Source organism: Lepisma saccharinum, chromosome 13 (genome assembly GCF_977018435.1).
Source record: "Lepisma saccharinum chromosome 13, izLepSacc3.1, whole genome shotgun sequence".
In the NCBI taxonomy this organism is placed as follows: Eukaryota; Metazoa; Arthropoda; class Insecta; order Zygentoma; family Lepismatidae; genus Lepisma; species Lepisma saccharinum.
In genome coordinates, this window is record NC_139241.1 from 25,758,636 (window position 1) to 25,785,176 (window position 26,541).

Here is a 26,541-nt window from a genome sequence, read left to right on the forward strand (position 1 = left end):
TGATCTACGAAGGTGTAAGCACCATACTGTTTCTCACGCAAACGAAACAATGCAAATAAAGAAGTACTCGTAATGTGAAAAATTGAAATTACTTTCATCAAAAAAACGTGATTACAACTTCAAGAATGTTCCGCGAAGCAGATAGGTAAGTACGAATGTTAAAAGTGACGAAACGAAGAATGAATGAAAAATAAGGAGAATGTCTCCAATTTCTTTAATATTTGGTATACTAACTACGTTTGACCTTCTAATTGTTGAAATGCAGCAATCACGTGTAAAAATTGTATACTTACATTTATATATGTTGCAAAATTACGTTCTTCATTACCGCATTCATTCTCCATAAGTGAACATAACATCCATCTTTGATGATATGAAAATGTGACGTTCGACATTCGTTGCGCTGTCTACAGCATTGCCACACTGTTTCTTCATTACTTGCAGAGCATTAGTAGTTGAGTTGCACTTGAAGAACATGGCGGAGCAGAGGAGTGATAAAATTGTTAATGTGCAAGATTTACTTAAGTGGAGTGCAGAGGATGGACATGGGCTAATTAAGAAATTAATGGATTTCGGTGTTTTACCGAATGAGGGGGTTTACATGTGTCCACACGGCCACGTTTTGAAATTGTACAGAAACAGTTCGTCCTTTGATAACTATGCATGGAAGTGTTCCACAACTGTTACTTACAGAAAGCAAAAAAAAGCCATCTAATTACTCAGTGTCCCTCAGGAAAGGAACATTTTTCGGAAATTCTAAGTTGTCCCTTGTACAGGTTTGCATTTTCGTGCGACTATGGGTCTCCAACTGTGATTTGAATATTTGTGAGGAGGCTGAAATTCCGTACCATACTGGAGTTGACTGGGCTTCCTTCTGTCGGGAGGTCTTAGAATATTAATTTTACAAGAACCGTCAGAAAATTGGAGGTGTTGGAAAAGTCAGAATCGAAGTTCGGGAAAATAAAGTATCACGGTGGTCATCGTGTGGAGGGAGAATGGCTTTTCGGAGGTATCGAAAGAGGAAGCGGATGGTGCTTCTTAGTACCAGTCGAAAAAAGGGATGCAGAATGCAGACACTTTGATATAAGAATGGATTCTGCCGGGTACAACGATCATTTCAGACTGCTGGAAGGCATACGACACACTTAAGGAAGAAGGTTATGAGCATCTTAAGGTAAATCACAGTGTCAACTTTGTGGATATGGAGACTGGCGCTCATACAAACAGTATTGAGTCGACATTGAGGCAGGCTAAAGACACTTTGAATTCGTCCAGAACAAAAAAAAATTCTTCTCCGGTTATCTAGCGAAATATATGTTCCTGAAAAGGTGTATTCAATTAAAATGGGATCACACGTTGGAATTTTTCAAGCTAGCCGGAATGCTGTACAATCCAACAACCTGCGAGGAAAATGAGCAAGATGACGACAGTGAGAACGAGGTAGATGATTATGTGTAATGCGGACTTTGATTAGAGGTAGGTTTGGCAATGGTGTTCAAGCGTTCTTCTCGAAAAATGGTGTTTTGCGCAGTGAGGAAGGTAGTGCTACACAACTTATAACTTTGTAACAACATGTGCTCATTGCGAAAAGATTTAACTGATATCTCCAAGAAACTTTTTCCGGTAAGGTTAGAGTAAATAAGTATCTTGAATTTTGTTAATATTTGGTATATTAACTAATTTTTGCCTTCTGATCAGTACATTATGAATGGGTAGCCCAACAAACTATTGACGGATAGCCCCAAAAAACATTCAAGAAAAGCCCCACAAACCATTTCTGGCAAGGTTAGGTTAGGCAAGCATAGTTATAATTTTGTTCATAAAACAATGCGATACAGATTTTAAAAAATAATTGCAGACGTGACTGCGGCATTTCAACAACAGATTTGTGATTAGAAGGCCAAATTTAGTTAGCATACTTACCAAATATTAACGAAATTGGAGACATTCCTCTATATTCTTCATTCGCTCCAAAAAAAAAATTCACCTTCACTTCTTGCAAAACAACGGCATGGTTGGAAACACTGACAGGGGGTTACCTCATGAAACGTACGAAGAAACGGTAATTGTACGTCGGAGATATATATCTCGTCAAAAATACACGAATTCCAGGTCGAATAGATTCGACGATGAAAGAAAATACCTTCACGAACTTTGAAAATGCCACAGAAACTCATTTCCGGGCCCAAGTTCCTTTTGTTTTATTGCGATTTCATCATGCTACAAATTAAATTTTAACATGGTTCGATTTTGATTTACTTCTGTTATCACATACTGAGGAGTTTTAACGATTACTTAACATTTTGTTCAATATATGCTTTCGTAGTTAGGTTAGGCAGGCTAGGTTTGGTTTGGTTTTCTTAGCATTAAAATAAAGTCCCTAAATGAATTCTACTAAGGTTCCGATTTACTTTTACATTAATTCCCACTAGTCTACGATGCTTACAGCCGCTTTTCAATGGAAAATACATTGTCCATGGGAAGCGTGCACGCTTGCGTAAGTTATTTTTTCAACATAAATAACTTTTTTCGAAATCCAAACAGTGCTCATTACTTTAAGGAAGGTTCAAATTTCGTGTGACAATGATTACCAAAATTCTACGATAATTAGTCTTCCTGCTAGGAGAATTTGAAAAAATCTTAAAACAATTGGAACCGTTACCGAAAATCTTCTTTAATGTATGCTTAACTTAATGTATGCTTAAGCCATTCTACGAAATAGCTTTCGCTCCACTTCCAACAAACGTTGGTTTAATAACCGTGCTCTACCCTACCATGAATTTAGTGTCGCTGTAATTTATTTCTAGCTACATTATTTGCACATTTCAGTCACTATCTTATTCAAATAAATAACGGAAGTTGAACGGTCGAAATTAATAGCGCAAGTTAATATCCTAATGACAACTGGGGCATATCTAAGCTTTCACAAGTGAAGGGTCGTGTTGACTATTGAAATCCACGTCATAACACATACCGTTCTGCGGTATATCCAGGACATAACAAGTTGGTAGTGTTTAAAAAAAATATGCCAAAATATTTACAAATACAATAAATCTGTTTTTTAAAAAAAAATCTTACCGTAAAGGATGCAAGAATTTTAAAAAAATATTTCGACCTCTGTTGCTTAGTACCTTGCCAATTTCTTCGGCTTCTTGGCCTGATCGCTCACAGAATACAAGTTCTCGTTCAGCTTCGCGAGGCACAGAATATTTCTGTTGATCTGACGATCTCACACACGCATTCAGCAGCAGAAAGGCCGAGTCTGCTGCCACGCACGTGTCAGCAGTAAGAATAAGCATCAAATTTGCTGCTGCCACGTAATTAGTCTGCTAAGAGGATGTTACAAATCTTAAGAACAGATTAAGACGAGAGAAATGCAAGTTTATGATTAGTGGGAATGAATGTACAGGTAATTTAGAACCTTTTTCTTTAGAAAGCATTTAGCGATATTATTTTAATGCTAATAGAACTTAACCTAACTACGAGAGCATATAGGTTTATTATTAGAAGAATGCTGAGGGACCTAAACTTAAAACATTTTTGTGAAAGTAATCATAGCATGATGAAATCACGATAAAACAAAGACCGAGTCTACTGCCACGCGCTTCTTTTTTGAGGTTCCAGCAGAAAAAGAACGTGGCAGCAGACACTGCCTTAATGAAAATAGGCCTCAAGAGAGAGCCAAAGGATTTATAGTTCCCCTCAAACTATGAAGTATATAAATGCAAACCTACGAAAATAACATTGACGACTTCTCAGATTTTACAAGAATATACGTTTTTTTTGTCATGAGTTGTTTCTGGAGAGAGCCAGTCACCAGAAGTCTGACAGGTTGGCGACAGACCTGGAAAACCTGGAAAAGTCAGGGAATTTGAGGTCTCAAAAAAAAAGTCAAGGAATTTTGTCTTGATTGCATTTTTCTTTAACTCTGCACGGGATCAGGAAATCTTGTTGCTAAGTTTCAGCCTCAACCTTTAGGTCCCTTTTGCGCACAACACCATCACGACGCCAGAAACCAGTGATGGCAGCAGGAGAGAGAGAGAAATTTCCGGAGGGGCATAAAAATGTGTTAAGCCTCTAAATAGTACGTGGAAAATGCATTGAATTATCATTTTTTTTCTTTTCCGTATGGGAGTAGTAAGATGACAGAACTGTCAACAGATGGAGGGGAAGGGAGCGGGTGGCGCTGCCCGATAGTTGTCGGACGTCGTAGTAAGGCATTTTGTTGGACAAACTGAAAGAATATGGAAACAAATAGGCTCCATTGATACATACGATTTTTGTCGAATATCACCACCCGACAAAGTATCTCACTACAAAGTGCGACAGAACTTGCATGCATGGCACTCGTATGGAATTGATTTTTGTTCGATGTCTTGCTGCGAACTTGTGTTTATGAATGTGCAGTGATGTCTGGACACATTTTTCTCCCGTTCGAAATATCAAAATAATGCGGATTTGGCATTAAATGCGAATTGCTGGTGTTTTTAGCGATTTTTTTTAAAAAAATGTCCTAAAACAACGAAAAATTCAATGAAATCCAACATTCTTGTTTTTTTTTTCTAGGCCATGTTTCTGTACATAAAATGTGCAAGTTTTCCAATATTTTATTCAAGAGTAAACTATAATGCTTGTTATACATGGAATAATTCCGATAGCCACATTAAATCATGTATTTCCCACGATTTTTTCAACTTCAATCAAAACCATTTGCATCACAGACAGGGTTGGCAAAATTTGTTTTTAAAAAGAACAAAACAAACTGTTTTTTGTTTAAAACATGTTTTTTTGTTTTAAACATAGGTTTAAACATGACTTTAAAAAACATGTTTTAAACAAAAAAGTCAACCTTTTTCCAGTAAATTATAGTTAAAGTCGTTAAAGAAAAATGTGCGGTACAGAATTTTTTGGTTCGGGACGGGAAATTCTTTAAATCCCGACATTCGGTACGGGGAAAATTCTCAATTTCCCGACAAAGTCGGGAAATTTTCGGGACGGGATATGTTCGAAATTTCCCAAAGCTCTTGAAATCTCGAATTCTACACGTACAGTGGGATCCATGAGTATTACCGTGCAAATTGTCCATCACCATGTTCGTGCACTTTATTTGACCCAATAAGAGCTTCAAGAATTAAAAGAAAACTCAAAACAAGCTGTTCACAACTTCTGCACCAGCATACATAAAAATCCATCGCTTAAAAACATATAGGATGCAAGAGAAGAGTTAATGAAAATAGTCATGGACAATTTGCACGGTAATACTCATGGATCCCACTGTACTTTCCATCTTAAGTGCTTGATTTTGCACTTCTGGTACAAAAACAAACAATTTTCAATAAGTTCCAGACATTTACAATGCAGAAAACGTCGAGAATTGAATACTTTTTAAAAATGATCATTCGGTATTTCCCGACTGCTTGTGATCCCGAAAAGTCGGGAAGTCATTTCCCGAAGTCGACGGAAAATTTTTTCCCGATCCCGACTTTTCGGGATCCCGCATACCTCTACTGCAGCGACAAAAGTTGGTGGTAAGAGCACCCCTTTTTTGCGCTACTGCTGAAGTAGGTTAGGATTCATATTCATCTAAATTTCAATAAACTAAATATTATAGAATTATCCTCGTCCTCGAAAAATCAGGGTGAAATATTTCCTGCTGCCTGAACAGTTTATATAGCAGAAAACAACCTGCAGTGACATAGTAGATTCTCAAGATCAATTTATCTTTCCAAGTACAAAATTATGTTATCAAAAGTAAGCATCTGCGCTTGATTCAGTTATACAAATCAATGAATTGTATCGCAAGAGAAAAAACTCACGTCATGATCAAAATCACGCATTGTGTATTCAGATATTAGTTTCCAGCTTCCACCAGTCTCAAACTTACAGGACGGTACGATCAAAGAACTGAGAAGTTTCGATTTCTACAGTAAAGCACGAGTCTTTCTTGTAGAACAACAGTCTTGCTACCTTGTGCATACATAGGTAGCATGCCTAACCTAACAACGTAGGCATATAGCCTACAATTAAAATGCTTTCTCCCGTGACGTCAGAACATAAGGTTGCTCCAGTGTTGTGCGATAAGTGAGACCTGTAATGCACGGATTAATTCACACAGATTCAATGAAAAGACAGGTTTGCCAAACAAAAAAATTATCACAGACTATAAAATATCAAGTACCAAAATGTGTTTTAAACACTTCTGAAGAAACATGTTTAAAACACATTGTTTTAAACGTTTACAACATTTGTAAAAAAAAACAAAGCCGCGTGTTTTAAACGTTTAAAACAAGGTGTTTTAACACTTATGTTTTAAACATGCCAACCCTGATCACAGAGCAAAGTGGCAGGGTTCTAACAGGAGATCGAGTGCGTATCTACCGTCACACGAGAGCCACATCTTCAGTATTTGTCGCGCGAGATGTGTTTTGAATTACCAAACTAAGTGCGCTCCATCGGCATTTGTTGAGCGAAAATTAATGGAGCTCAGTCGTTAGGGCGTCTGACTACCATGTGAGAGACCCGGGGTCGATCCCCTGCGAGGGAGAACCGGGATCTTTTCCACGTATTCAAACTGCACCAGCGCCCATCCAGCGTCATATCAAGCGGGCACCTGGAGGAAACTTTGAGGGATAAAGGTAGCCAGGAGCGTGGTGCTGATCACATCACCCCCGCCTTCAGCCGTGATCAAGAAAGTGCGGGGCCCTAACTCCACACCCCTATATACCTTCATGGCAAAGTCCAAGGGAGCACTTTACTTTTACTTCCTCAAAAATCTGTTCCAACATATCAAACTGTCACGAAATTACGTACAATTTAAAATAATAGTTTAAAAGCACAATGGAGTGTTAAGTTTTGGTATATTTGGCAGGAAAATGTTCTAAAACAAAAACGCGACTTTTGGGAAATGTCACACTAACAAGTCAAAAAAAGATAATGCCAATTTTTGGTGCCATAATACGAGGGCTATTTTTTTCTTCAATCTCCGATAGGACATGAAATCACAACCACAATGAATAGCAAAATGGGTTTATTGACAAAAGTTACGTATTACGTATAATCTACTTTTCAACGTAATCACCAAGAAGATTCAGACATTTATCGTACCGATGCACCAGCTTTCCAATATCCTCTGCATAGAATAGTTCCGCCCGTCTGTTGAGCCAGGTCTGCCGAAGCTCCGCATTGGTGTGGAAGCACCGTCCTCTGAATCACTTCTTCATCGCCTGAAAAAGGTGGGAAGTCACTGCACCAGATCTGGGTTGTAGGGAGGGTGATCAAACACTTCCCAGTGGATTCGATGAAGAAGGTCTTGGGTTGATGCAGCAACATGCGGTCGGGCATTGTCATGAAACAAAACATGCCTCTCCGGCACACAGCTCATTCGATGGTGAATTTTCGCTGCATTGTGCCCCTCTGCCTGTAGAAATCGTATCACACTACGCACCTCGCACTTGGCGGGAGAGTCGATTGTAGCCGACATCTCTACGTGCCCGTCGCTCAGCTTCAACTGAAGCATTGGCCTTGGCAGTGGTGGTAGTAGTGGCAGGGGGATGCTAATCACGCTGCGGGACGCCCCGCTTCCTAGCGCTTCACGGGCCTCCTGGCGGCACCATTGGACGTTGAAAAAAAATAGCTCTCGTATATCGGTATCTGTCACGTGAGATTGATTGATTTAAATTTTTTGGATGCGTCGCCACTTATGGCGTATCATTCTACTGAATGATGGGATCGAACCAACCACTCCCAATAGATTAATGGAAGATGTAGCAATTCACCATTCATCCTCGTTCATGATGAGACCACTTGTCCTCATGACAATTTGAATGCTTGGCTGCGAAAGGTACAACTGAAATACAATACCTAATTATACTACTAGAAATGACAAATTGTCACTTGTTCGATTTAGTGAACCTTTGAACTTGAATCATGCATGTTATGGTTAGGATAATTACCTGTCTACACTTAGAAGAACGATGATGAATTTTAAGGAAACGTAGAGTAAAATAAACTAAGCTCTCTCTAGGCTTCGTAGGTAGTTCACCTAAGTCAGTCAGACTGCTCCTTCTCTCCTTTCCAAAGTCATGTTGCCTGTCTCTAATCAAAAAACCTAAAGTCAGACTCTTCCCAGTCTGTCCGTCCCTCTCAACACCTCACACTGCAGACTTCCTATCCGCTGATCAGTCAGCTGCTTCTTGTTTACCTGATGTAAACCTTGCAGCCCCAATATATCAGGAAGTGGAAGTCTGCGTAACACACGACTGTGCATAATGCAAATACCTGAGAGGACTGGACAGCTCGTGTAAACAAGTGAATGAACTTAGGTGAAATGAAGCTTAGAGAAAGTTAAAGTAAAAAATAAAGAATAATACTATGGATTGATACGATGCTCATTATGCACCCTTCAGTATATATGAGGAAAATTCCTCTATCTATAAAGCTTACTTTAAAATTAAAAAGGGGGTATGGAAAATAACTTTCCCAAAATAACTTTCAAGATATCAAACTCTCACGAAGATGCGTAGGCCATGTGACTTACAATTGAAAACAGTAGTTTAAAAACACCATGAGGGTATCATTTCGGATATTTGCCAGAAAGTGTGCTAAAATGAAAATGTGAATTTTGGGTAAAATAACACTGAATAGTAAAAAAAAATTAAAAATATACCAATTTGAAAAAAAAATCAAGGTCCCTACCGATTAAGCATAAATAAAACAAGAATATTATTTGTAATTTATTGCATTAGCAACAGTGAGTCCTAACTTGATTTTCGGCATAATCACCACCGTTGTTCTGGCTTTTGTCGTAGCATGGCACTAAATTTAGTATGCCCATGGCATATGTGTCTGACAGCAAAGACTGGAACTATCTCCACCGCAGTGCAGCTGTCAAATCCTTGTAATGCCAGAAACCTCTTCAGTTGAACAAAGATATGAAAGTCGGTACTTGCAAGGCCAGGACTGTACAAGGAGTGGTCCAAGATCTCTCACCGGAAGTGATGCAAAGGGCCCGCATGTACTCATCTGTATGAGGTTGGGCACATTCTATTGGCCGTCCGTGGATTGTCTTCTCCATCGTCTGACCATACTATCACTCACAACGTCCGGTCTGCACACCTTACACGTTTGCTGGTGGTTCTGTGCAAAATTCTGAGTGTGCAAAAATCTGATTACTACACGTAGGCTACATCGCAGTATGAGAGCTACAATCTTTAACCTCGAACTGTCCTAAAACGGCTGCATTGCAACTGTACCAGATTACAGCTACATGCCACTTCTTCCTGCCTGCATGTATGTGTGTTACTCTCCGACCACTAGTGCTGCGTATAGGCACCATTGGAGCTTTTTTAAGAACGCCCCTCGTATATGAACTTTCTGTTTTAATGTGTGGTTAGCTAAATCAGGTACGTATACAATGCAATTCTATAAATTCCTTGCGTTAAATTTCTAATACCTACATACCCTTTTCTTCAGCAATAACGGTATAACTGCATGTTGTCAGTTTCGCAGTACTTCACTTGGATATACTGTACTGAAACAGAAATCCCATTGATAATGTAAGGAAATATGACACTTTCTTTGGTTTAATTCAATTGTTTCACTTATATGCAAGAGTTAGGATGTTTGCTTTACAGAGAAAAGAGAAGTAGCTTTATGCATCGAAAAATGAGTCCACACTCATAGTTCTTGCAAGCAGAGGGTTCCAAACCTCAGTGGAAATATCAACATATAATACGAGAATGTATAAGGAGACTGATAAATTACAAATTGTATTTCTTAATCAATCACTCTTCACTCTTATCTCATTTAGTCGTAACTTTAAAAATAATCAAGTATTTTGTTTTAAACTTAATGCGTATGATAAAATTCCGTAATCCTTCCCTAGCTTGTGAATTGTAATAATTTTCCAAATTCACGATTCTGCTGTTTGAATTCAAATCATAGAAAATAGAGATTTTAAGTCAATTTCATAGAAGATAATATTGGTACTTAAGAAATCCATACCTTGATCTGTATGAGTTTATTATTTCCACTTGCAAAAAAAATCGATTTAGTTTAGTTTGTAATTGTCAGGGAAAAATGTAAATTTTGTCCTGGAAAACCTGGAAAAGTCAGGGAATTTAATTTCTGCTTGTTTGTAGCCACCCTGTCTGCAGTCTGCAAAATTTAGTAATTTTATCTTTATAACAACTGATGATGTTTTTATTTTGATTAATTCAGTTTCAGAAATGATCTCCACATTCACTGCTAAGCGTATCATCATAGTCGGAATTTCGTCCGTTCACTGGGGGGGGGGGGGGTGGGAGGGGGGAGGTGCTAACTGGAGCTAAATTTTTCATGATTTTTTTATCCATTGCGAAATCCATTATCCATCATGACGGACAATCTCCTTGAAAAACAGGTGATCCCTCACGTCATCTTATTCAAAAGAAGTTAAATTGTGTTTGAAGTCGAGTGCCACTTTTAAACGGTGGAGACACAAGTGGTTCGGATCACACTTTAAACTGTAGGTCCAGTCCCGATTAGTTTTACTGTGCATAAAGTGGACTTAAACAATGTTCGGAAAGTTACTTTTAAAAAGGTAACTAGTTACAGTTACAGTTACAGTTACACGTTTTAAAAAGTAACCCAGTTACAGTTAAATGTACTTCAAAAGTAACTGTAAGTTACTTTTACAGTTACTTTCTCTCTGAAAATTTTCTTGCAACCAAATTACACGAATCAATCATTAATTGTAATAAAATATTTTGTGAAGATTAACATGTCTTTTACTTATGTTACTGGTACATAATACGTATAAATCTTCGTATATTTATATTTATTACAAAATAAAGTGCTCTCCAGTGCTTTGCGCGACGCCATGAAGGCGTATAGGGGGTGTGGAGTTAGAGCCCCACACTTTCTTGATCATGGCCGAAGGTGGGGGTGATGTGATGAGCACCACGTCTCTGGCATCCTTTACCCCCCAGTTTCCTCCAGATACCCACTTTATACGACGCTGGGTGGGCGCTGGAGGCGCTTCAACAGGTGGGAACAAATCTCGGTTCTCCCCCACCGAGGTCTCTCGCATGGTAGTCGTGCACCCAAACGATTTTTTTAAAAGGAATACCACTATGCGGTAGTATCCCCGTTATTAACATTTTCTCAGTTTTGTCGTATGTCAATTTCCTGTTTTCTGTATTCTCATTGGAACAAACACAAACATCCATGTCCGAAACGAAATAGAATCCGGGACCCCTGACATATAGTGCGTTGTGCTAACCACTTCGCCACGGAGGTTGACCTGAGCTACTGCAACTTAAACATTTGTGTTTATTATCATTTTTGTTCTTAAGAAATGTCCTATGGAGTGGGGGGTTATTCTAGAAACTGTATAGAAAGAGAGAGAGAGAGATATCACTCACATAGAACATATTGTTTGCAAGAATTAATGTATCAAAGAATGTGTTTTTATATCACAGTAGAAACTAAATTCCGGCTCACTGAGTCCAAAATCGCCAATAATTTATGACACTAATATAGCAATTTAAGTATCGCAAAGTAACTGTAGAAGTAACTGTTAAAACGTTACTTCCATCGTAAAAAAGTAACTCAGTTACAGTTACTCACTTTTAAAAGTAACTAGTTACAGTTACATTTTCTCAAAAAAAAGTAACTGTTACTTGTAACTGAGTTACATGTAACTAGTTACTTCCAAACACTGGACTTAAAACAACCAATCAACCAAGCCACTTTTTAAACACACGATTGCAGGTGGTTGCAATATTAAATAGTGATTGCTGGCTGCTGCTACAACTGTTTTAAGCATTGCGTTTGGCTGGTAGCTTTTTGGGGTAGTAAATAATCTGTGGTGGTTAGGTTAGGCCAATGATATATATAGAAGCTAGATAGCTGACTCGCCGCGGACAGCTGAAGCCACACAGGAGGTCTACGTGTGGTGTACGGCAAGGACCCGTTGGCTGTATGCGCGGTAGCCGGCTTTCCAGATTTCACCAGCGTGCATCAGACTGGTCAAAATGACGTCAAATTTGGTGAAATACGGAAAGCTTCATGCTGCAGCAAATGAAATCTAGATTCGGAATGCGCGCGCATATTCACGTTTATAAGGAAGAAATCACTGATGGTGACTAAATCACAGAAGATATTTCATTAATATTTTATATTTTCACTTAACGACATCTTATTTTGAATGTGCACTACGAATTTCAGTGGTATTCTTTTGTAAAAATGTCGAATTTTGCAAATGGATGTCTTTCTGCATGTTGCAGCAGAAGATGGATGCATGTTTTGATGCATTGGCATACTTCATTTCACTTTGCGTGCAAGTGAAGGAGCAGTAGTATTTAAAATGTCGACAGTTTATGCCTGCATCCACTTTATTCGCCCTCCCTGCAACAAAATCAGCGTGTCATTCCGTACTATTGCCTACAGGACGCATATCAATAAACAGAACACCTTTCAGTGCAGACGACGCCATTTTGATTCACCACCGCACCAGCTCTTGAGGCTGGTGTAAATTGATGACGTCATGATTTATCCTGGTGAAAGCTTTGGTGCGCCCCGGTGGAATACGGAAAGCCGAAGAGTGCATCAGCGGTGCGCCAGCGCGTCCACCGGAGAGCTGGAGAGCTCGGTATGGTTATCTCTTGCAGTGCATATAGACGGTGTTAAAGGCGGAGCTACTGCGGAGCATGCGCACTCGTCTGGTTTCCCTCGAACATCCTGTTACCCTTACTGTGCTATGGACGTTAATATGAAAAGGCAAAGTGGAGATTCTTTTACAAGGAAATAGGGTGTCAGCTGTGTAGCATATGGTTGCACAGATCGATCGGGAACAAATTTATTGAGTCAAGTTAGTATCACTTCATAGGTTTCCGATAGTGTTGCCCACGAGACGAGACTTTGGCCTGTCTCCTCTCGTGGAGTCTCGTGGAAATGCTGTCTCGTCTCGAAAATATTCGTTTGTCTTATGACACATGGTCAATCTCGTCTCGTCTCGAATTTTTAAAAGCCTGTCCCGTCTCGTCCCGTGGGCAACACTAGTTTCCGAAGGACGTAGAGAGACGAAACATGTGGATACAAGTTGAACGAAGAAAGGATTGGTACCCGGAAAGGATTTGTACGGCTTGCATTTTGAATTTGACTTTAAAATTTTGGGTGCGTCAGCACTAAGGCTATTTTGCACCCGTCACATTATACGGGGTCCAGCCCCTTATCGTTACACATAACAACTCTAACGTTGCATAACTAAAATCATAAAATATTAAAATCTTCTGACTTTCGTTAAAAGCTGAGACTGTAAAGGAGCACTCAGCACAAATAAGGACAACACAAACAAAATTATACTGGCCATGGGGCCAGTCGCCAGAGCCTCGTTAGTCAAGTCCAGGGTGTACTACGTGGAAGTGAGGTTGACTATTGGGTGCACCACGTGGAAGGAGCACCCCTTACACCCCAAACTTGCATTTTGTTACAAGCATGTTGATCGTTTATCTGCGTATTGTGTTGTGGTGAAAAGTACATCTCTTAGTGAGGTTTCAAGTCTAAGCGACACACGACAGCGGTGGTTCACACCGAAGTGACAAGCGACACAGGCCAGGTCCTCCGAGATACTTATATGGGGGTTATTCCTGAGTAAACAAAAAAAATGATCGATCAAACAATTCGACTATTTATGGCGGGGAAAGAACTTCCGGTTTGGCGAAACAAAGGTACCTAGAAAAGATTGGCAATTTCCCGGATCGTTTGGATGCAGATATAAGGGACAATTCTAATATTTTCCAAGGCAATGTTAATCTTCTACCATCAGTTTCGTTTTTGAAAAGACTTCTCCATGTTGAAATGAAGCTTACATTAATTATAAACATTGAAATACTTCGATCACAACAGTAAAAGAAATAATAATAATTACTACTCTAATTATATATTCCTAATAAAATAAATTTCATTCGAATTTTATTATTATTGTTGTTGTTTATTATTATCATGCTATTCGATCCACAAGCCGAGTGAATGCGCAACACAACTATTTTCCAATAATAGTTTTACATTTCATATTTACTATACTGAAATGATTGATTGATTGATTTGGTGTTTTAAGTCCACTTTATGCACAGTAAGGCTAATCGGGACTGGACCTACAGGTTAAAGTGGGATCCGAACCACTATGTGATTCCAACCGGTATCGAACCCGGGACCCCTTGATTACAAGGCGACGACGCTACCACTGCGCCATCAGGGAGGCACTATACTGCAATGAACAGTTATTGTATTTTGTTATTAACTTTTGCAAATGTCGTTCAAGAAAGGACTTTAGAAGTTAGAAAAAAATACAAAGTTTATATTGTGTGACCTCACCTAAAATTACAATTTTTCGAAATCTGCAAACTGTGGAACCATTTATTCTTTGAGTTAAATGGTAGAATATGAAAAAATATCCTAGTTCCTGTATTTTTCACTCATTTTGTTTCGATCTAATGCATATTTTACATTGATTACTCTGTTTGAATACTAACCAAGTGAACATTATTTCTGTTATTAATAATAAAAATAACAAACTTCCTGCATGAAATGAAGGATGTCAATTTCCAGAGGGGGGAGGAGGGGTCGACTGACCTACCGACGCCCATGGAGAGAGCGCTTATCAACAACCAAAAGGCAAATGTGTTATAATATGATTATAAATAGTTCCAACTTAATTTAATCAACACATGTGCGTTAGGCAATTATAATTTTCGAAATACGTAAAATATTTTAATTTAATTTGATGAAGTGCCGACAGCAGACCCTACTCCCTCGTGTCTGTGTCCAATCTTTTCGCTTTACTAAATCCACTGATATTCCCGTATGGGGTCTGTCTGAAAACGATGCATAGATACCTGAGAACAATTGTTTGTTCCCTATCTCATGTTGAAACCAAAAGGCACACAAATATTATCGCCTTTTCCGAAGACACTGCCTTTACACCTTTGAATTCAATGTTATTCTTTTCAAAACCGGAAGTGCAGTCCATGCCAGCGCCAAGGAGGCACAGAAATGTAAACATCCGGTGAATAGCACCCAAACGGGCCTCACACCAGCTTCCGTGACGTCACAGGATTAGTCAAGTATAGTCCATTTACAACATTAACAAAGTGCATTATAAGGATAAAATATTCATTTTTCTGACTGAATCGTCCTTTCGTATTCGTTCAGAACGTTGCTATCAAGTTCTGAACGAAAGAATATAGGCTACATTAGAAAATATGTAAATAATATTGATAAAAGTAAAATCCCATCTTTGCCGTTCTGCATAATGTACCTTTATTTTTCAAATTACGAAGGGAAAGAAGGCGATAGAGATAACATTTTATCCTACATTTGAAACTTGCTCTAAATTTGTAAAGAATCATCATCGTTAGTATATAATTGCTATTGAACTGCTGTGGAATAAACACTTTCGATTCAAGTTATGCATGTGCCGGACCCTGTGGCTGAGTGGTTATCACATCGCACTGCGACGCCGGGGCTCCCGGGTTCGAATCCCGCTCGGGCATGGTTGTTTGTGAATGTCCATTCATCAATTTCATCACTCATCCCCATCTCTGCAAATTAGCCAAGAGGCACAAAAAAGCGAAGTAAAATAAAATAAATCAATCAAGTTATGCATGCAAGATTATTTTGTAAAAGTTTACGTATACAGAAGGTGAGGAGAGAGATTGCGAGATTGAAATTTCGTATTAAATAAGCTTTCCAACTTCGGAAACTCAATTCCCGTGTAATTTGAATATATTTTTCATTGTCTAGAAATCCGTTAAATATTTGGCTGCACAAGTTCGACTGGGTAAATTTCTCGTATCGGACAAACGGATTTCTTCAAATTTACAGGAGAAATTACTTACCGAATGCAGTTTCTTTAGACTTGTGGAAGCTCGGGGAAGTGTTTTCTCGCATCGTTCATTGAATTTTGCCGGTAAATCATCTATTTTTCGATATAAATGTGTGACCGATGCACGAAAGCTCTTGCATCCATTTACTTCCAAGTGGATGTAGCCTGTGTCCGATGACGTAATCCCGGTCAGTGTTTCCAAACACGTGTTTTTGTAACTGAAGAAGGTACGTTTCCGCAAATGGTTTGTGGGGCTATGTGTCAATGGTTCATGGGGCTATGTGTCAATGGTTCGTGGGACTATGCGTCAATGGTTCGTGGGGCTATGCGAGAATGGTGTGTGGGGCTATGCATATTTATTTCGAAACAAATTTTTCACTATTGTAACCTATAGTGACCCTACCTAACCTAACCTTACCGGAAATGGTTCGTGGGGCTATGCGTCAATGGTTTGTGGGGCTACGTAGGTATTTTTGGGTGCAGTGGGATGGAAACACTGCATGCCGAGTACGGTAGTGAAACTGTGACCGCCATTTTGCGTGTTACCGAAGGCAAAAAGAAACGAAGAAAACTTACTCGATATGTCGCAAATAGAGCTTATTTCCGTGAAATAAGTGAAATGCCACTTTCAGCAATGTTTCTCAATGCAGAATACGTAAGTACGAATATTCAAATTAAATGAACTAGCAAATTTCAGCCGTTTGTCCGATACGAGAAATTTACCTTCGACTGTTTTTTTGTTGTAAGTTACAATTTTTTAAAATCATTTTTCGTATTAAAAAATTTACATTAAGCAAAGAGAGAAAGTGTACACACACATACTAATGCAATAAACGTACTAGCCTAACCCATTCGAAATACCTGGATGCTAAGAACACTAACCTTACATGATCTAACAGTAATTCAAGCCTATGAAAAGGGATTTAAGATCACACGAAAAATGAGAATATTAATGCAAGCAACTTACTTTAATTAAGAAGTCCAAAGTAAAAGGCAGCAGAACACAATACACCTCATGCTCTATTTTGTGGTAATTTTTCGATAACAGATGGCAGCATCGTTTGCCATGGCATCCGAGGGCCATGTTGCCAGATCTCCGCGTAATCAAGGTAGATACATACAGGTTGGTCGATTAGAATACTCCTTGATGGGATATGACGTCACGTTGATTAGCAGATTTTATTGAAACATCTAAGTAGATGTGGAGCAACGTAATTCTTTGTCATGAGATTTTAGTTGTATGTTATTATTGAAAAGAAACAAAACATTTATCAGCAATGGAAGATAATAATAATAAAAAAGGTAAAGTGCTCCCTTTTCCTTAGCACCACGCCATGATGGCGTATAGGTGGTGTGGGGGTAACGCCCCACACTTTCTTGATCCGGTCGTGAGTGGGTATGATGTGATGAGTGACTCAGTTACCGACTGAGTAATATAAAATCCCTTGTATTGTATTATGTATTTCTTTTAATATTTCGAAAGCAGAAGAGAACATGCAGAGATAACTGTAGTTAATTCAAACTCGAAATGCATAAAGTAAGGAGAGTAATTGAAATAATTGAAAACATTTTGCAATTACGTTTGAAGCGAATGCTGCGTTGACTGTAGAATTCACTTTATATGACAGCTACTTGAACGCATTTATATCTTTTATCACTGACGTTACCTGATTTTATTCATAAATTTGCAGAATTTCAGTGAACATTTTGTAAATATTTATAAATATTAGCGCTCTCTAACGATTCTCAATCCTTTATCCTTGAAGTGAATAAACATGGAATTCTGCACCCTTATTTTTTACTGAGTTTTAATATCATGATTTTGAATGAAAAATGTCAGAAGAATCCTGGATACACAATCGAAGACATATTTGTTATTTTTATAATAGTTAAATATTAAATACAGTTTTGTAGCAGATCTAATTTATTTGCATGTCATGTCACCACATAATATCCTGTTTCATAGTTTTTTACGGATTTGGTCTATTCTGGTTTTCAGTTCTGCAGCTGATGTAAAATCTTTGGAAGTATCAGTAACATTCAAGTAACAGTAACTGTAAACTACTTACGTTATGAAATTAGTAATTGTAACTCAGTTATTTTTCCACCTAACTAGTAAGTTGTACAATTACTTTACTGCATGGAAAGAAATATTATCTTGCACCAAATGTTCTCCTCCAAGAATGGATAAATTGACGATTATTAGAGCCGACCCCCGTGCGGAGTGGTTAGAACATCGCGCTACGACACCAGGGATCCCGGGTTCGAATTCCTGCCTGGGCATGGATGTTTGTGAGTGTTCATTCATAAATTTCATCACATCATCACTTGTCCCCATCTTCGTAAATTAGCCAAAAGTGTCACAAAAAGCGAAGTAAAATAAAGCAAATCAATCAATCAATCAATTGATGATTAATAAACTCTTGAGACCATGAGAACAATTTTGTATTTTTTTTCGTCAAGAGCCCGGATGTATCCCAAGTTTATTTGTATTATAACACTTACCATATAAGACTAAACACATAATCTCCAACAATCCACATGGACACACAGTAATTTTATAGTTCAACAAAAATTCCAAAAAAATGTTTGGTTTGCTCAAAAACATAAAATGAAATGTTAATCGTCATTGTTTTGTAACAGAAGTTTACTGTGAATTTTATTGCCTCAATTTTTGTACATGAAATGTAAGAAATAAGTTATAATTTCATGAAACTTAATGCTAAGCATTGGTAGTCATCGGTGGTGAAAAGGACATCGCGCTTGCAACTCGTGTTCCGAACAACGTCTTACGAGATGAAACAAATCTAGAATAAAGCAACTGTAATAATAACTATGTTAGGTACTTCTAAAGAACAGTAATAACAGTAATTATAAGCGAATTACTTTCTCAAGTAATGAACTCGGAGTTACTTTTAAGGAGTAACTATTCAAACACTGTTGGTATATCATCGTGTTCAGCAACATATTGGTACAAATTGCGAGGGAAGTTGGGCCTCCCCCCTTGGCAAAGTGGTAACGTAGAGTACAACACATATCTTTGCCGTAGCGTAGATACCAATTTTCGTTTCGTCTCCCTCTCTCTTAGCATCACGTGTTCTACCGTGCTCGCCAACCTTCGCTATTGTTGCCATATTGTCATTCCATTCCTGGACACACTCGCGCAAACATCATTGAAAACAATTGAATAGCGCTCCAGCTCGCGGTTCACACCGTTCGGCAGGGACGGTAATGTGGCAATATAGCACGACGTAGTGGTTTCTTCTTTTACGCAGTGCATGTTCATTGGTTAGCTAGTAATGAAGCACTATTTCTGTCACGGAAGGATAAAGGCAGGTAAAGTGACGGTGAGTTTTCTTGGATTGGAAGCACCATATTTTTATTTTATACTAAGTATTTGACCGGTTTGACGTTGTGTGCCTGTATTGCGTGTGTGTATGTGAAAGTGTGTGTTTGTTAATGAACGTTAAATTCCATAATGCTCCAGTTCTGTCAAAGTTGAAATCAAAAACCTTGCATAGCCACGCTCGGGAAATTCCAAGCAACGTGCACGAGTATATGAACCCATAGCTATTACTCAATGTTATCTACGGGTTATAATCAGAGCTAGGATTTATAGGTAAATACATACTTTTAGTTTGACGAAATATCGCTCAAATTTTGTGATATCTTTGCTAATAGTAATGTTTGTAGTGATTTAAGGCACATTTTATTGTCAATATTTTTCCATATTTCTAACTTTAATAAATACTTACTTTTACATACTTAATTTTTCATATTTCAACAGGTTTAATTCACAAATTGTTCATATTTCATAATTTTGAAATTGTTCAAAATAAATAAATTATGTAGCTCCAACAGCATTTCAACTCCTGGCTCCTGCACGTGTTCTTGTAGAAATTGAATAGAGGAGGCTGTCATTTTTGCTGCTTAATGCGATGCATATTGTTTTCTGTGTTAAAATTGCCATGCTTTGATGGGTAACCAAGTTCATAGCAGTGCCGGCGGAAGGGGAGGGCGAACCGTGCCACCGCTCAGAGCGGCAGAAATATCTGTGTTGGACTCTAATTGCCTTGTAATACAGGAGTCCCAGGTTCGATTGTGTGTACAGTGATTGTCAATAAAAATGGGACAACTAGATCCTGAAAGCCTCCCTTCTCTGCAATGCGTCTTGCGTGTTGTCTAAATCTACGGCGATGAGTGAATTGTAATAGCAAAATTTCAATGGCAAGTTCTGTCACTGCCGTTGAGTTAGGCAACACACATAACGCATTGCAGGGATGCGGGTATTTCAGGATATAGGTGTCCCATTTTTATTGCCGGTGACTGTATATAGTGGTTTGGATCCCACTTTAAACTGTAGGTCCAGTCCCAATTAGCCTTTCTGTGTATAAAGTAGACTTAAAAAACGTATTTGGAGGTAAGATACAATACAGTAATACATATGTTCTATCTGCGCTCCTGCATTTTTATACAATTTCTGAAATTTAACCGATACTGTCGGTTATTTAAGGAAATATAATTGCGAAATAGACAAAATGTGGGTCAACAATGTTAAAGTGGGGGCCATCTGCCCTTCCCCCTAATTGCCGCCACTGTCTGAGAAATACGTTTTTTGCAAATCATCATCGCATTCAGGAAGCAATGGAAGTCCTAAGATTTTGGGAAAATACCTCTCAAAATTTCAACTTGCAAGAATATCAATGAATGCGTGCCGATGTTTGACTGACAAGACAAGTTATTCACACCCGTCGCATTAATTTTTTCTCCTGTTTCCCCTAATATACAATTTACAATTGATGACCACTTGCTATCAGATATTATTAAGGCTTGAAACATCATTTCTTGAGCATATTTTGGACTCTCGATTTCTAGTAAATCATCATCATTCAATCAAGTGTCTACGCTAGCAAGCAAACATGTATGTACTCTTCCATGTAAAGTTCAAACAGACCACTTTGTTGATTTATATTCCGTAGAAGCTTATACACCAACTGCCATGGTACACAACTGCCATTGTCGATCAAACCTATTCTCCTTTTGTACAAATTTCAAGAGTGCTCTTTACTATTGGTAGAAGACACTTCAATTAGATTATCAAATGCATCTGCTAAAGGAACAAATAAAAATTGTGTTAACATCATATATGAGACTATGAACTTACAAAACATGTTTAAAAAAATATTGATGTTACATTGTTACAACCCTAGACACAGTTAATAATGGAACTTACAGATGTTGTGTAAATGGATTTGAAAATAATGAATCTAATCGGCATTATAATGCTTAACGATATCGTCCTGTTATTAAAGGGCTGTTTGGTTCACGATATGAGCTCACTTCAGTGATCTAACTTTATAATGAATGTTAAATATGATGAGCCTAAAACAGAAATTTGCAAAATAATTGTTAAAAATATTTTCATAGTAAAGTGATGATTGCAGCGCTACATGGAGTGAGGTTCCTCCAGGTTCGAATCCTGGTTTCATGTATGTATTTATATAATTATCTTTGTTCCAATAATCCATTTTATCAAATCATTATTCATCCTCATTGTCCCAAGGGGCAGAAGTTGGAGGTAAAATAACAGAAATACATTATGAAATGAAAATTCAGTTCCTACTATATTTTTATTTGAATTATTATAGTAGACCAGCCTAGAAGCAAATTTTGGTGGCATCCACCCAGTAACGTAGCGCAGTTTGATGGGGCTCCCTGCAACTAAAACATTGGGAGGTCCCTTAAAAAGAAAAAAAGAAAAAAAAAGTCCGAGGTTAAAGGACGTACTGCAGTTAGCTGAACCCCCCCCCCCCTTCCCTCATAATGGTCTCAATCTCTGATAAGCAAAAATAAGAAGGAATTAGTATTATTTATTTAACCCAGAATTCTTTCTTAGAGGAGTGGGGTTGCTTCATGCAGCCAAATATGTGCTGCATATTTTGTATTTTTGGAATCTTGTAGAGTATAAATTGTCTACAGTTATGAATCCAGTAGGAAGATTCAGTTGCTCGGCCAGTCTGTTTTCTATTTCCACACAATAAACAATAAAGCTTGGTAATTCATGAACTTTTACCACTAATATTAGTCTTATGTGTGGTATTTAAAATGTAACTTCCCACCAAATATTTTCAAAGGGGGGGGCCAAGCTTTTTCATATTTAAATAAGAGCTGTGACAAATTTCCCGCATATAGTCCACACCTGTTATGTGTTACAGATTATTTTCAACTTTTAGCTACAGAGTGACAAGTAAGTTCAATTTTATTTTATACCCACCTCAAAGTGCAAGATTCCGACAAACGGTATATCTTTAAAGGTGTGAGAACAGGTATATTTTCCTATTTGAGGCGATCTGCGCGCAAGTAAATTAATACGGCATTTCTGAGGGCCAACGGGTAAAGTTTCCAGGGGGCCCTTTTGATTGAGCCAGCACGCCCCTACTTATTATCGCAGACATCGTCTTATATGTTACTGGGAACCCACTCGACCACCTCCGTGAAGAGTCGGCCTCCGTGGCAGAGTGGTTAAGTAAATACGAGTATTTACTATCCTCTAAACACTCCACCAAAAGAGTATTTCTTTTAATATATGCATGTGTATGTAGGGCATTAAAAAAAAAACACTATCAAGCAAAAATAACAGCTTCCGTCATACAATTTCTACAAGAACACGTGCCGGAGCCGAGAGTTGAAATTCTCACGCATCCACATAAGTTATTTCGTTTGAGCAATTCTAAAGTGATGAAATATGAACAATAGTAGTGGAGGCATTAAGGAATTTAATGTTCACTAACCAAACACATACACTATCACATAAAATACTTAAAATAAAAATATGATGCTTCCAATCCAACAAAACTCACCGTCACTTTACCTTTCTTCTTCCGTGATATAATTAGTGCTTCATTAATACAGTTAGTAACACTAATTACTAGCTAGCCAATGAACATGCACTGCATAAAAGAAGCAACCACTACGTCATGCTATATTGCCACATTACCGTCCCTGTCGAACGCTGTGAACCGCGAGCTGGAGCGCTATTCAATTGTTTTCAATGTTGTTTGCGCGAGTGTGTCCAGTAATGGAATGACAATTGGCCACAATGGCGAAGGTTGGCGAGCAGGGTAGTACACGTGATGCTGAGAGAGAGGGAGACGAAACGAAAATTGGGATATGCGTAATGTCAGAGATATGTGTGTTGCACTCTACATGATATATTCGTAGTATACTATACAACTGGCGGCCACAAAGACACGTCATATTTTAATAATCGGCTCTGCAGTTGATCATCCGACGGGTTCTAGACGTCCACTCTTTCATACCAGAACTTTAACAAATACCTATCTTGAATATCGTCGCACAACTGATGAAATTGAAAACAGTGCCCATTTCATACTTTGTATGCCGGGGAATCTGCACTGGAAACAACGGGGACTGGCCTAAACCGGCAGTTCCGGCTGGACCGGGCAAGACCTCACCAATGTTTATGTTTACATTTTTAACACGGTCTATAACTGCATAACTCTGGAAAAGCCAGGGTCGGACGTTTCCTTTCATAAATATGTATTTATTAATTGTGTACCTACATTATTCTGTGAAATACGCAACTATTTTATGTATATGTTATTAATTAGAAATGTGACAATGAGTGAAGGAAGCCAGTTCGTGTTTTTATTTATATTTTTATATTATTTATGGGACAAGGATAGGCGCTGACTTAGGAGGGTGAGGTATTTTCTGCCCCCACCCCTCAATCCTCAAGAAGTATACACATTATGCGTAGATAAATATTGTCAATCTTACCCCTCCCCCTCCCAAATATTTAACTGCAGTTGCAGCTTCTGGCGACAAACCACGTATAAGTTATGGAGGTATTAATATTTCCCAACACGCTACAATTGAGATCGAGGTTTTTGTGTATGTAGCCTCAGCACAGTTTGAAAACTTCTTATTAAAAAAGACAAGGAAGACGTCTTTTTTTAAATTCACGGCATGGTATTTTTTAATAGCGACATATTTATTTTATAACTGCTACGCAGTTTGATAGCCCCATGACTAGGCGATTAACTTGTCAAACAAATTGCACTTAGGTAATTATTTCTTTTTGAGAGGAATGAATGTGGCAACATTTTTCATTGCTGCCCAGTTTGAAAAACCCCTGGAATTGTCTGTTAAGCCACTATCACACGGAACTGGATTTCTAGTAGGAATGCACTACTTGCGCTGAACTGACTTTCTAGGTAGAAATCTTGGCCGCCTGGCTGACTGCTTGACTGGTTTGGAGTAAGGGTGTGCGGGACAGAATTTTTTGGGTTGGGACGGGAAATATTTTAAATACCGACATTCGAGACGGGAAAAATTCGAAATTTCCCGAAGCTCTGAAAATCTCGAATTCTACACGTCATTTTCAATTTAAGTTACTGTTTTTGTATTTCTCGAATAAGAACTAACAATTTCCGATAAGTTCCAGAAATTTACAATGCAGAAAACGTCGAGAATTAACGACTTTTTAAAATGACCATTCGGTATTTCCCGACTTTTCGGGATCCCGCACACCCCTACTTTGGAGGAATAGGACATGTTCTAATTGCTACTAGCTTTCCTCAACTGGATTCTGTGAAACAGCCAATCAGAGCCAAGTTTGGCCATGTGAAGATAATCTGTGAGTTTGCAAAGGAGCGTTTTTTTTTTTTGTGAATGAATCCTGGGAATCTCATGTATGAATAATGCAAACCCGAGTTTAAAAGCTTGTTCGGTACCCATTGATTACCATATTTTTTTTCTAGCCAATCTCTAGTTCATACTTTTCCTTTTTTAATAAAAGCACAAAGCAGTAATTCTCCTACAACATTCTTCAAATTGCTCGTCCACGTCCACCTTTAAGTCTGCTCTAGACGAAAGGATAAATGCTACGTAAATGCTTCCAAAAATCTTATAACAGATAGTACTTTACAGTTTCACACCAAAGCATTTCATGGATCATTTCGGTTAGCTGTTCCAATTACAATGTATAATACATACAGCACGAAAGGCTCGTCGAGTTACACCGTCTATGGTGAGTTCACGGTGTTTACAATTGAAAAAGCTAAAATATTCTTCCATACGTGTACAGTAAACGTTGTAAAGTATGTATTTTTCAGCGCCATTCTTCTGTACCTAAAATAGTTATATATATAGTTATCGTATTTTAAAAGTGTGAAGTGATACGTTGTTTACATCTCACGCGGCCGCCATTATGAGAACAAAATACTATCGACAAGTACTATGTAACAAGTATCGTGTGAGGCGAAAACTAGCAAATGGGTAGCCAGTCCAGCGTCAACTAGAGCATTCCTACTGGAAATCCAATTCCGTGTGATTCAGGCTTTAAAAAATATTTAAAAAAGGCAAGGTAGTTTATTTTGTTTGGAAAATATCCAATTAACAAGGTTTTTGTGCAATTTCAAAGATGTAACGTCCCTGCGTGGTCGCCACATTTAACGACTCTGCGTGATCGCCGTATTATATTTTGTTAACAAGGTTTGGTTAAAGAATGCAAGCTGAATGTCCCTGCGAGGCATACGCTTTCAGTTTTAAATCCAACTTGTTCTTTAAAAATTAATAATTGTCTTTTACTTTGCTAATAGAAATTGTTTAGTAATGCAGTGTCTTGCGGGACTTGTTATTAATTGTATTGTCTAAACGCACACAGTTTTAGTTTATGTTAACACGTGCATCTAGTGATTTTTCCACTAGTGATTTCTCAAAATCGAACTATGATAATTCTCAGTACGGAGTTTGCAACAAGTAATCAAAAAGTGAGTTGGCAACGCGTACTCTTAGTTAGGATTTTCACTCGCCATGCACCACCGCGAGTATAAAGCCAGCGCAGCGAGGACCGGAGCTTTTTTCACCTGTGGTCATGGCCTGTTGTTGGCCTAGGCAGCGGAAATAGAGAAGATTCTTCATTGGATATTGGATGATTTAGTGCTACAGCAGAAGTAGTGTGAATCAATTGAGGAGAAAGACTTTCCTTGGAAAGAGAATATAGAAGCAGTACCAGCAGCGTCGATGCAGCGGATGGGAGCTGAAGCCGTGGGGAGCCTGCGGAGGGGAACCTATTGAGACGAGACGAGAGGACCCGACCCACCAAGGCAACCCAGACATCCCCCAGCAGCGAGCAATGAGGCATGTAAGTACACAGAGCTTGGTATCTTACCTCATTAAGTGAAAGTGATACTGGAGAGCCATACTGCGAGATAGGACTACTTCACGAGTTTTTTGTGGCCCTATCAAGGGTTACAAAAGTGAACTTCATAGTGGAAACTAAAGAACTGATAACTGGATTATGAGAAAGGAGCAAACGAAGAAGAAAGAAGCAACAAATATAAGAAATGTACAAAGGGAGCAGATAAAGCTATTCATCAATAGAGAGGAGGCCAATATGGATGTGCTCCACAGAAGTATTATCGTATCAATGATAACAGAAAAAGGAAACAAGAAGAGACATAGAATGGCGAATGTAAATAGCCAAGAAGAAGAAGATACTGGAAGAAGAACAAGTACACCAATATATGAACAGAACAGCAAGAGGAATAAGATGGCGAAACAAGGCAACAATAACGAAAATGGAATACCCACTAGCAATAGATACCAAAACCTGCAGGACGATGATTGTGGTGAAGGACAGACAAATCTTC

General features: G+C 38.4%; 1 protein-coding gene across 2 annotated transcripts in view; it reads right to left on the reverse strand.

The window, feature by feature from the left end:
• The window catches only part of LOC145996905 (zinc finger protein 706-like), a 42,404-nt gene extending 39,190 nt beyond the window's left edge, over positions 1-3,214 (reverse strand). Inside the window, exon 1 of one of the 2 annotated variants that reach the window (XM_083133471.1) lies at positions 3,079-3,214. The gene's annotated coding sequence lies outside the window, so the exon portion shown is untranslated. The remainder of the gene's footprint in view (positions 1-3,078) is intronic. The other variant, XM_083133472.1, reaches the window with a different exon arrangement.
• Between the last annotated feature and the right edge of the window lie 23,327 nt (positions 3,215-26,541).